The sequence below is a fragment of the Helianthus annuus genome, chromosome 9 (genome assembly GCF_002127325.2).
Source record: "Helianthus annuus cultivar XRQ/B chromosome 9, HanXRQr2.0-SUNRISE, whole genome shotgun sequence".
NCBI lineage: Eukaryota > Viridiplantae > Streptophyta > Magnoliopsida > Asterales > Asteraceae > Helianthus > Helianthus annuus.
The window spans coordinates 50,234,849-50,247,842 of NC_035441.2; the positions used below are offsets into that span (position 1 = coordinate 50,234,849).

Genomic DNA, 12,994 nt, shown 5'->3' on the forward strand with positions numbered 1-12,994 from the left:
GCTAACAATCTCTCACAAATTTTTTTGAATGATCATAACTTTATCATAAGTTAATATTATTGTATGGTATTGTTGTAGTTATTTTAATTAAAAAAAATCACATTATCTAATTACCCGAATATTTGTTCTCCGCCGTATTTTGCAACCGTCCCACTTGTGTGTTTATATACTAAAGCCAGGGCCGGCTATCCCCATATGCAGGGTGGGCTTGAGAACAGGGCCCAAATCATTAAAGGGCCCAATAATTTTTTAATTTTCTTTATTATATATAGCCCAAATTAGTACAGGCCCAAACCTTTTTAAAGAAACCCAATCTGATAACCGATAACAGGCCCCAAATCATTAAATCCATAATACATACAATTGCCGTTGCTGCTCAGGAAACCATACGTCGGTCGCGTCTGCACCAGGGATTTTTCTGATCTTGATCGAACACAAGTACACAACAGTTTGCCAGCCAGATTCATCATCATCGCAATTCGCAGATAATAATCATCATCATCATCCGCAGATTCGCAGGAGCCAGGAGGTATTTGTTTGTTGATTTTTGTTTGTTGTTATCTGTTACGAGTCGCAACCACGGTTTCGAGTTGCACCTCATGTGAGTCGCAACCAGTTACACCTCATCTGAGTCGTAGCCAGTTGCATCTTGATTTCGACAAAATATGGCTTATTGTATCAAAAATCATGAATGATTATTCATTATATTGGGTGGATACAGTTTATGTATATTAACTGAATGTTTTGGATTAAGCCATATTTTTGAAAGAATAATCATTAATCATGGATACAGTTTATGTCTATTAGACCACCCGTAGTGGAGCGTGATTTTTAAAAAAAAAATTGAAAAAAAACGCCCCTCCCCCACTGCACCCGGCGTTACCGGGCGTTATTTTCGCAAAAAATTGAAGTTGGTGTTTTAATTAAAACGCTTAAGATGCACATGGTGGGGGTTGACTAGCCAATGGGAGGCTTCCAAGTAGTTTCTTTTTTTTTTAAACATGCACAGGGACCGAAATATCACATGCCCATTTTGTTTTGTTTTTTTTTTCTAATTGGAAGGGGCGTTATTGGAATAATACCCCGCTACGCCACTTTTAAAATAATGCCCCATGCTGACTGGGATGACACGTGTAGGATAATGCCCCATGGTGGGGGCATTATTTTTCTAAACCACTACAGGTGGTCTTAACTTAATGTTTTGGATTAAGCCAAACTTTGACACTTTTTTTTGGTAAAACATAAGATTGGTGACTAGACCGGGTGTTTCTAGGCCTGTACTGGTTCAAGTTGCTAGTTGGGCTAGTTCCTTTTTAAACCACATATTCTAAAACTTGGTGCACTTGATATGAATAAAAGAGACATTTAACAATAAACAACCATATATATATTTTTAAATTATGCAGATCATCCATAACCCGGGGTTGTGAACGTCCATCGGTGATCTGGCAAATCCTTCAGAGGGGTAAGTAAGTTCGAGAGCTTTGCTTTAAAAAACGTTAGGAGAACCACACTGTTTGCTTAGCAAGTAAGTTCGATACTTTGATAATTTTTGCTACACTATTTTTGTTAATTTGTTTTATCTATTTAATAACAATTATCGCATTATTATGAATTTTTAGTATTTATATATATATGATTGAATGATTGATGAGTTTATGTTATGTGAAGATTTGCGAATAGGGCCTAAATTTTTTATCTCGAACAGGGCCAAATTTTTTTCTGTGATGTTCGGAGACGGCCCTGACTAAAGCAATTATATCATGTTGTTGATAACAATAGCCACCCAACCCCACCCACCCACTATGCTTTTTTATGTATATCGATTGAAAAAACACTTGAATGTAATACACACTTAAAAACAGTAATGCACACTTCAAAAACAGTTGAAGTAAACTATCAAGTCAACATGATTTTTTATTATTATTATTATTATTATTATTATTATTATTATTATTATTATTATTATTATTATTATTATTATTTAGTAAAATAATATATGGATTATAGATACACACATAAAGATTATAACTATTTAGTAATAATTTATACTTTTATGAACGGCAAATTTGGATCACTAACGAACCACAGGAGTATCATTGTGTCACCAACAGAGTCATTCGATCATATCCATCTCCACTAAACAATATTGTCTATACATTCATTAACAAAGATGGGATATTATTATTTACTTGTGTTTTTATTGATACTTTTGAGTTTTTAAAAGTTTTGACATATACAAAAATGTCAAACACAAACAAGTTGGGGATAAAAGAAAAAACTGAAAAAGGCGACACTACAATGGTTCAAACTAGAGACAGTTCACTACTACAAAATTAGGCAATTGCCACTAAAATTTGCTACCAAAAAGAACGGTAGCAAATTTGACAACAGATTTACCACGGGAGTGCATAGGCTGTAAAATTTTGTCACCGTTTATTGATGGTAGCAAATTCGCGGGAAACATATTAAGAAGAAAAAATATATGCACGAAAATAAGAGTTTGATAACGCCTCCCACAATGAAATCCTAAACCCTAATTTTGTGCTCTGCTCATTCAATCCGATCAATCACTCTGATCAAATGCGCCGCTCTGATCAACAGCAATTGTTCGTATCAACCGCTTTGATCATTCAATCACTCCGATCAATCGAAGAACTTAATGTTGTTTATTCGATACAGATCAACCGAAGAACTCAAACGGCGAACTCAACCGAAACAGCAACTCCTTTGAATTCTACATCTGAAAAGGTATGATTCTCCACCTAAATTCTTATAATTCGATGATTAATATCAAATTACAGTTTCTCTATTGTGTTGATTCTCGATTCGATCAATTAATTAGGGTTTACTTAAACTTATTCTATGAAAAATTGTTTATGTGTAACCTGTTAAGACTATCGACTGTTGATTTCGCTTATACTACTTAATCGGCTCTCAATTGTAGCAAATTTCAACTCTGAATTTAGTTGCTCGTTGTTCGATTACTTGATTGATTAGGTTTAAGGTTTAATTGGTTATATATTTTGTTGTTAGAGGATGTAACTGGTATTTTGACATCAAGTTATTATTATTACTTTTGTAAGTGTATTATGTTTAGGTCTATTGATTCTCATGCTTATTATCATCACAATTCACACCAGGCGTCGATTAAACCCTAACTTGACCGATTCTCACGCTGATTATCTTCATAAAATTCTCTAATTCGATGTTAGTTTATGAAAATTTGATCTATGATTTGTGAATTCAGTTGTTTAATGTTAAAATTGGTGAAGTTTTTAGTTTCAATCTCTTTTGCGCTGACCGTCGCCGCTGGACTTTGAGTCTAGGGTTTTAGTTTTGATCAAACATGAAACAGATCGGAGTTCTGCTTCAGCTTCGTGAAACACACACTCTGCTCATCTTATATTCCAAATAGACTTGTTTTTATGATGTAGCATGAAACCGATCGGAGTTCCATTTCAATCAATTCATGTTTCGGTACCTTTTCTCATCAGTTTGAATCTACAACGAAATTAGTATATTCTAGATATACATATGTCGATTTGTGTGAATTTTAGTTTGAAGATTATGTATGCCCTATTTCTACTTTCATGAGTGTTATTTTTCTTCTGAATATAAAGTATAAAAATTATATTTGTTTGTTTGTGAATTCTTTTGTAGTTCAACATGTTGAGGAAATCACATTTGCCTAAAGTGGATTGTTGTTGCCTATTGACGTCAGTTGCAGGTAAGCTATTTTCGTTTTTTGTAGCTTTAGACTATCTAAAACATGTATAATCTTTTCCTTAAGCACTACCACCTTTTGTTCATTTTTTATCATTAGGTTGGAGGCCCTGTTGTAGAATTGCCAGATCAGATCCCAAATAAGCATTGCAAGGTGTTTCAGGTATAATATACTTTATATATCAGCAAACATTATTAGTTTGTTTAAATATTAGTGTAAACAATATGACACTTTGATGGCAATCGGCTTAATTGGATCAAAAAATGCCCGAAAATAACAAACACTAACAACGGTTCTCACGAGATACAGTCACACCACCCGTAAGCTTCGCTGAGCAGAATTAAACTAATCTGAATTCCCGCTACAGTCACATCACGAGAACAGGACTAGCCGTCCATTATCACCTTCTAAAACCTGCCAATTTTTAGAATAGCAATGAACAAAATTACCCTCTGGTTGCAGAGAATAAAAATTTATGAACTCAAAAACTGTCATTTCATTTCCATTTTTCCAGTACAACTTGAAAAGAAAAATAACTACCAGCTACATGATCACCCACGTTTCCTACACTTTGGAATTGTAAACTACTATTTGACAACTTCAAACAAATAAAAAAAGACATCAATTAAAATAAAACACTAGATTAGCAGTTGTGGAACAAAACGAGGGGCTGGACTTGAGTAGGGCTTTAATTGTCTTGCATTGGATCCAACTGGGCCAAGTTAACCCACTTCTGACTCGGGCCTGATGTGACTGGGGTTTGGGCCGGTGCTTCCCTATCACACTTCTCGGCTAATTCAGGGAGGCAATGCCAGCCATCTGCATAAGCTACATAATGTGGGGTCAAGTTCACAGGTATTGTATTTTAGAATTAAATATTAATTAAATAATATGAACTGTGGTGCACTCAATTTTGATTATACACAGGGTTACTGCACACGTGTTCGTGCAGCTCATCAAGAGGCCCAGAGAAGTTTCCACCAACAGGTAACCAGTTTTATAATGATCTTATGTTTTGAATGTGTTTGCGTATTTATTTATTTATTTCGTTCAAGTAAAAAAACTGCATAAGTAGCAATATGTTGAATCCATACTTTTTTTAAAGTATTCCAGGAGCTGATGTAACAGAGTCTTCATAAGCAGTTATTCTGTGACCCTCGACAACCACTTGCAGCACACAAGTTTAGTTCCCGTATTTCGGGTTAGTTGTTCCAGTATCTTTATTTCTGCATGTGCTTTTAGTGTCAGTTGTTTAGTTCCAGTAAGGAGTCTACTCTAGCTCATGATTATATATAATGGGTCAGTTTATCTCATCAGTTGGGTGGGTTTAAATGAATTCTATGCTAGCTCAACAGTGGCTTGTTGGGTGGTGATCTTAGTGCTGGTTTTTGTGATCCAAAGTACTGACTGACTACTGTATTTTTGGGTTGGTTAGGGACTGTAGCCGTAGCCCTCTGATTAATTTGGTGGTGCAACTGTGTTAAAGTTCAGCCAGGGCCATCTATCTTTATTGATGTGGATGAATCTTTGATTGAATTTCTTAAGTTTCCTTGTTTTTTTTTTTTGTAGATTGAGAAGTTGAACGGAATTATAAAGGAGCTCGTTAAAGAGAAGGAAGAAGATAAAGAAAGGTTCAATGGAATTATAGGAGGGTTGATGGCTCAAATGGAAAAAAGAGAAAGAAGAGAAAGAAGCTATGCTCCTTAGGATGACAAAGATTGAAGCTATGCTAACAACTTCGATCCGCAAATAAGTATAAACATTTTTAGCTTTAATGTTTGGTTTAGGATGTTTTAATTGGGATTGTTTGATATTTTGATTTGGATGTTTATCATGAGGATGATGCAATGTTTGTTACGATCTTGAAATTTTATAAATTTAGTTTTTTTTAGTGTTGCAAAGAATATAAATGGTAGCTTAAAAATAGGTATTAAAGGGCAAAAAAAAATATCAAAATGGTGACAACAAAAAGCGGTAGCAATAGTGGTGACAAAAAGCGGTGGCAAAGTGGTGAGAAAAACGGTAGCAAAACAGTAGCAACAAAAGTAGCAAAACGATGACAAAAAGCGGTAGCAAAAACGTGACAAACTAACGGTAGCAAAATTGTAGCAAAAAAAATAAACGGTAGCAAATAGGTGGCAATAGGGCAATTGCTACGTGTGCTTTTTTTACCGAATTTTTGGTAGCAAAACGGTGGCAAAAGGGCAATTGCCACCGTTTTACGACCGAAAATGTGGTAGCAAAAGCCCTATTTTCTAGTAGTGGTTGGTTCAACTTTTGAGTTTTTAACGGTTTTGACTTTATACAAAAATGTCAAACACAAACAAAATAATGTCTACTCAGCAATTCAGAAGTAAACCTAATAAATAAATATGGGAAAACCTACTTGTGGGAATCAAGCCTTGTCTCACCCCTAAAATAGACTCTAAGTCTTATCTCACCCCTAAAATAGCATTAAGTTATAATGCCATGAGCATGTATTATATGTATATGTATATGTGTACGTATATGATTTCATTTACTTTTGTATATGATAAGTGTGTATATATCAAGAACACCAATGAAACAAAGGTATTGATCTTTTTTTTTTCAAAATTTTAGAGCATTTTCGAATTTTATTTCTTTATTTTTTTATTTCATGAAATATTTGTTCGGTTTTTATAAAAAACTTATATATTAAGTATAATTGTGTAAGGGATAGCAATAGCAGAAAAGCCTCATTTACCAGAAAAAAACATAGAAACAAGTGTGGAACATACAACATTGACAGGAGAAGAGCAACACCAAGAAGGAGATGCAGTTTCAAATATATTGGATATATTAAGGTCCGTAAGGCATAAGCCTTGCGGTCCCTAAGGGACTCGTCAGAAATGAAATATTCATAAATGCCTTACGGTCCGTAAGGCATATGCCGTGCGGTCCGTAAGGAACCTTCAGAAGCCAAAATTTGGCATTTTGTCACAAATGACCCCTCCACATCCAAACTTCCACATTTTTACTTATATAGTATCTCTCGTCCAAATAACTTGGCATATTTGAGAGTTGATTGGACACGTGTTTCCGTATTATTCGCTTATGAATTTCCGAGGTGTTACAACATGATGCATGATTAACCATCCCCTCTTAATTATTGTTGATATCAACGCCACCACAACGCCACCACATGATGCATGATTAACCATCCCCCTCTTAATTACTATTGATATCAACGTCACCACATGATACATGATTAACCACCCCCCTCTAAATTATTGTTTATATCAACCCCACCATATGATGCATGATTAACCATCCCTCTCTTTTAACGTTATTTTCACGAAGTTATAAAATAACTTAATCATTGTTGATATTAATCTAAATTATATAAAATATAATTTAAATTTTAAACCATATACCATATACCATATTCAGTTTTCTATGTTTATCTACGTGGCGGTATAAAATTTGTTGAATACAGAGTTATATTCGCAATAAAGTATTTTTTTGTATCGGACACCGCATGTGCTATATTAATAATAAAAATTGGATATTAATCTAATATATTATTAATAAAATAATAATATTGCTAAATTAAGGGATACCTATGTGTAGTTATTCGCAAACAAATTGTTAGATTAGATTAGACAATTTCGGTCTACAAGTATATAACCTAATTTGGTTTGATCCGCAATGATTAAAAAATAAATACTCTAGGACACATATGAAAATAAATAAATAAATAAAATACTACAGTAATATTAACATGATAAATATTTTTATGTATTATGTATTTATCTACAGTTATGTATAAATTAATATAGGCAAATTGGAAATTAATAATCCCATCTTTCTGAAATTGGACGATAATAATCCCAAGTCAGTTATTAGCCAATAATAATCCGATCTGGTCCATTTTTTTTGTAAAACAGTCTACCGTTAAAATAAGCTTAATGGAGTTAAGTGTGTTTCCGAATTACAAACCGATGTTTTAGGGCTTTTGATCAGAACGAGGATACGAGTCGATTGATGTAAAACTTACCTCGAAATTGTGTTCGAAATGGCTTGAATTTTGTTAATTGGAAGTTAAACACCCGAATTGAAGCATCGTTTTCATGGGTTGGTGGCAGTATTTCGAGGTAAGTTTTACATCAATCGACTCGTATCCTCGTTCTGATCAAAAGCCCTAAAACATCGGTTTGTAATTCGGAAAAACACTTAACTCCGTTAAGCTATTTTAACGGCGAACTATTTTACAAAAAAAATGGACGAGGTCGGATTATTATTGATAATAACTGACTTGAGATTATTATCGGCCAATTTCAGAAAGATGGGATTATTATTTTCCAATTTGCCATTAATATATTGGATATATTAAAATGATATAATAACAATATGTATTTATTTGTTGTGTATAATAATAATAATAATAATAATAATAATAATAATAATAATAATAATAAAGGAGAGAATGTCACATGACGTTAACATAAATTTAAGGAGAGAATGTTATGTCTGTTGTGAAACTAGCCTAATAGCAAAGAAGAAGAAGAAGAAAATAATAGGGAGAAATATTTTATTGATTTGAAGTGTATATTACAAGAGATACAAAATACTATATATAATTGAGGAAAAATTGTGGAATAAGCCTAATATATTTTAGGTGTTGATAACCACATTAATAATAAATATATTCACAACACTCCCCCTTGGTTATCAACATAACATGCTTGATGCTGCCTCGTTAAAAACCTTGCTAGGAAAACCCGGTGGGACAAAACCATAGCTAAGGGAAAAAGAGTGCAGCGTGTAATGCGCATTATCTCCCCCTGATACTTTTGGATCAGGTATGTTGCCTCATTAAAAACCTTTCTAAGAAAACCCATTGGGATAAAACTTAGTTAAGGGAAAAAGAGTGCAACTTGAATAAATATCCCCCTCATTATAATATGTATCCTTTAAGTAAAGCGTGTCCATCATCCTCGAAAGTTGCTCAAAACTTTTGTAGAATGATTTGTCATTTGATGCCTTGAAGTGCAATCCTTTATATTGAGTAATATTGTAAAATCTTCTTGTGAGACTTCTAGTGCTTCCTCTTGCGAACGAATACCATAAGATCCAAGAGGTGTTACATTCTTTATATCTACAAGGCTAACAGAACTAGCTTTCATGGGTTAGTAAAATATCGACACATATCATGCTTACCTTTAGGGTATCGACATATCTGCTTTCCCATTCAAATGTCTCCTCATTGGACATATGCTATATCATGTTGATAAATAAAAATATATAGTATCATGCATAGTTGAAAGTTAAGTTAATGCACAATTGCACTTTAGTCATGGTACTTTTGAAATAAGAATCTCTACTTTGGTAGGAAATGATAATAATCATTTCTTATAAAAAGTGTCTGAACAACCTTTAACATACTATAAGGTTGAGCTCTTTACATACTAAAATGTCCCACCAACATGTTGTAGATGTAGTTTGATAGATGAACAAAAGTATGATTACAAATATACTCGAACTGCAAGTCGAGTAATAATTAGACTTTGCTAGGGTCATTAAAAAAAATCCTCTTCTAAAGGCTCGCCAGTTTCTCTTGATGATGCTCAGACATCATCACTGTAAATTGCGATTATAGTGAACTTTTAAGAAAGAACATATGATAAAGATGGATAATATTATCAAACTTATATTGCTCTTTATTAGAATATATCATGAGTTTTACAACATTCAACTTGACTATTTTAGTTCATACTATCTTTAACTTTATAAAAATACATTCTTGAGGACTTGAAATTAATGCTTCAGGCATTTGCAATCATATACATACTTCTTTCAACTTTGAAAAACAATATATGTGCATTCACTCTTTAGGAGTTCTATTACATACACCTCCTCATTGATTTCTATATCTATGCAATGATGTCTTGAATATTTAATCCATATTGTACCATGCTTATACATTGTACATTAAGATGCCAATCTGCCATAATAACTAGACACAAGTTTTCTATGTATAGTTATTGGTGCACAAGAATTACATCCTTAAGATGTTTCAACTAACCTTATAAGCACTTAAATGCTTTACGATACTCATCAGGAGTTCCAATTATATTCAGTGTATTCAAATATGAATTTGTATACAACGATCATATCGTTCTCGAGAACTCATTTTACATGATTTTTGATAATTCAAATCCTTGAGGGACTTTCATGTAAACTTTTAGTATCAAGTGATACATAACATTCATAAGACGCATATCAATTCTCTCTTTATATTACCAGACTAATAAAATATTGGAAAGTCATTACATCCACCACTAGAGAATATGTCTGATCATATTTGCCTTATCTCATTTACTTTGATATTCACATGATTCGCATAAAAGCCCCATTAATATCCAGCATACTTTACAAATTCGGTTGTATGGATTGTTGGTCCGAAAAATTTCCATTTCATTAGAGAATTTAAATCTGCCATACTTTGCGTCTTTCCATTTTGGCCAATCATTTATGTATTTTCATTCATAGGCAGATCTTAAATCTTGATCCTCGTCATTTCATCATTTCAAGCGCTATATTATATACAAAAGTATAACGATGTCGATTTTGTTTCGATTCCATACATATCTTAGATATGATACAACTTATCGAGATCACTGTATTTTCAGGTACCTGTGGTTCTTCTTGAACCATCATGTCTACTGTCTTTCCAGAAGATTTTATTACTATAACCTCGACTTGACCATCTTAATAACTTGCTCCAAATTTCGAGGAATTGTATTACTGGAATCGACTAGTCTACCACGATTCAGGCGTACAATAGACTCATTAGAAAATATGTGGTTGTCCTCTTGGGACACAAATATGACTGGAGCATAAGCAGTTGATTATGTGACTTACTTAGTCACTCTATTTAGGTCAGTGAATTTGTCTGGTAATTTGTTCTTTAATTTTGGTAAATGAATTATCCTTTGAACTTTTGGTTCACCGTTTATAGTCTAAGGATTAAGATGACATGATAATTTATTCCACTTTTCACTTTCCAACTGCGTGTTATCTCCCCCTAATGTTGGGAACATTCATTCACAAAAGTGAAAACCAATGAGCCGTAAGCAAATCTTTCACCAATGGCTTTAACTATTTAATCATAGAAAATTATTCTTTTACCCAACATATATTCTCGACCCTTTTAGAAGTCCCATCTTTGTGTGGTGTGGTGGATTAGTTTCAATATATGTCGCACAACCAAAATCTTTGATGAGACATCTTTGGTTCCTGATCAAAAACCAACTGTATGGGGAGAACTATAACTTATTAGCTTGATGTGAATTAATGGTAATATATGTGAAATTACATGTACCTAAATGAACTTTTGCTCATCTCATGATCATTTGCTTTGTTATCAATAGTAGACGTTTAGTGATCATCTCAACAGTAATAATTATTCCAATGATCGTTAATAATTTGGGAATCAAATTCATTATTACTAAATAAATATACTAATCTGGATTAATATGCTTGCTATCACATTAGCTAAGCAACAATCGCACAAACTTCAGGTTGTGGATTTGATAACCATTTAGACCATGCATCGATTTTAAAACACTAAATGGTATCATGTTGGGATATGCATATCTTTTAATCATTTCCAGAATATCTAGGGATTCTCACCCTACTTTGGTTGGTAAATAATAAATTTCCCTTGAGAAGAAATATTGCATGCGATTACCAACTTGAAGAATCTTTTAGTTCTTCAATACATTTCACATCATCATTGACAAGGTGTGGTCTAACCGGTCATGCCAATTAATTAATTAATTATGATCCATAAACTTCTGGTTTATGATCAATAACATAAAACGTGAGATAACAATGTGTTATCATTTGAAAGTATTATGTTATATTACTTTGTATCCTTTCTTCACATTATGTTCTCATATAATCACTCTCATAATTTGTCACATCTAGTGTTCAATCTCATTATGACATTTTTACAATTATGATAGTTGATCTCATTATTAACCTAGCTATCATAACATTTGATGGTCAATCTTATTATCAACTTAGCTATCATAGTACTTCTGATGATCGATCTCATTATTAACATGACCACCATTACAAATTTCTCAATTATGTCCATGAAATTTTCAATGATCATCATATAATCACATCTACTCCAGGGAATGGAATAATCAGGACAAACTTGATAGCTTTTCATTATTTACTCGGCCACACGGATATAAAATCGTTTCAGCCTGTTAATATCCTCTTAATGATATTTCTACTTCGGGAGCATGTCTCACGTGTGATATATGGAAAATTGTTATCCATATTTTCTTCATAAATAATCTTCTCTTCACATGACATCAGTTGAGAAGTAATTGCATATATAAGACGTATAATTTTACCGGTCTAAAATCTTATGACCTTTTATAACTTGATAATGAGATTTGGGGAATACGACACTAAAGTGTCATATCTAAACATATTTATATGTTTTTATGAGAGTGATAATAAAACAACCAACTTTGGTTTTTATATATATATTCAACACAATATAATAGATAAATAATAGCATATAGAATACAATACAATGTATAATATAAACTTAAATTATATAAAACACAATATAATATGTTAACATATAAAACACTTTATAATAACATATAACCATATACTACTCCTCAAGTTAATTTATAAAATTGTCTCTCCCACACAAACATTTAACAGTTCGAATCATATCAAAATTACACTTATAGATGGTATCCACGAATATAAAATATGATTAAATCTTTAGATCAAATGAATTCAAATTTAATGATTATCTATAACAAATATAGATTAGATAATATAATAATTTCTCCATGATAAAATTATTATTTATTTCATGATCCATTAAATAACTTTTGAAATTTGATTCCACAATTTATGAATTATCATTTGACGAAAACACATTATCATGAGGTCACAAATATATGGAGTGGATAACTTTCTTGAAATCGTTTATCAAGATTTCAAATCCGTTTGAAAAGACTATGAATATTGTTAACTTTTAGGCCATGGGATGTACTCTAACATTTGGGGTGTTAATGATGACATAAGATGTTAACCGAGATTGCAAACCATTCCCTCCTAGTATAAAGGGACATTAAATGGGTTGTATGTTAACATGTTAACCGGATATCAAAAGACCGAATAAATTATTCTTTTATTTTTCAACCAAAAACCACTAAAAATAGGGTTAGATGAAGTTAAAGGGATTAAACCATTTCCTTTGATACC

The 12,994-nt window shown here is 32.6% G+C and overlaps 1 long non-coding RNA gene across 1 annotated transcript; it reads left to right on the forward strand.

Moving 5' to 3' along the window:
- The first annotated feature begins 373 nt into the window (after window positions 1–373).
- Window positions 374–1,746, forward strand: LOC118481883. The gene is made up of 3 exons (XR_004866220.1): window positions 374–529; window positions 1,407–1,528; window positions 1,672–1,746. It is a non-coding gene; the product is annotated as an uncharacterized LOC118481883 (long non-coding RNA).
- Window positions 1,747–12,994: the final 11,248 nt, after the last annotated feature.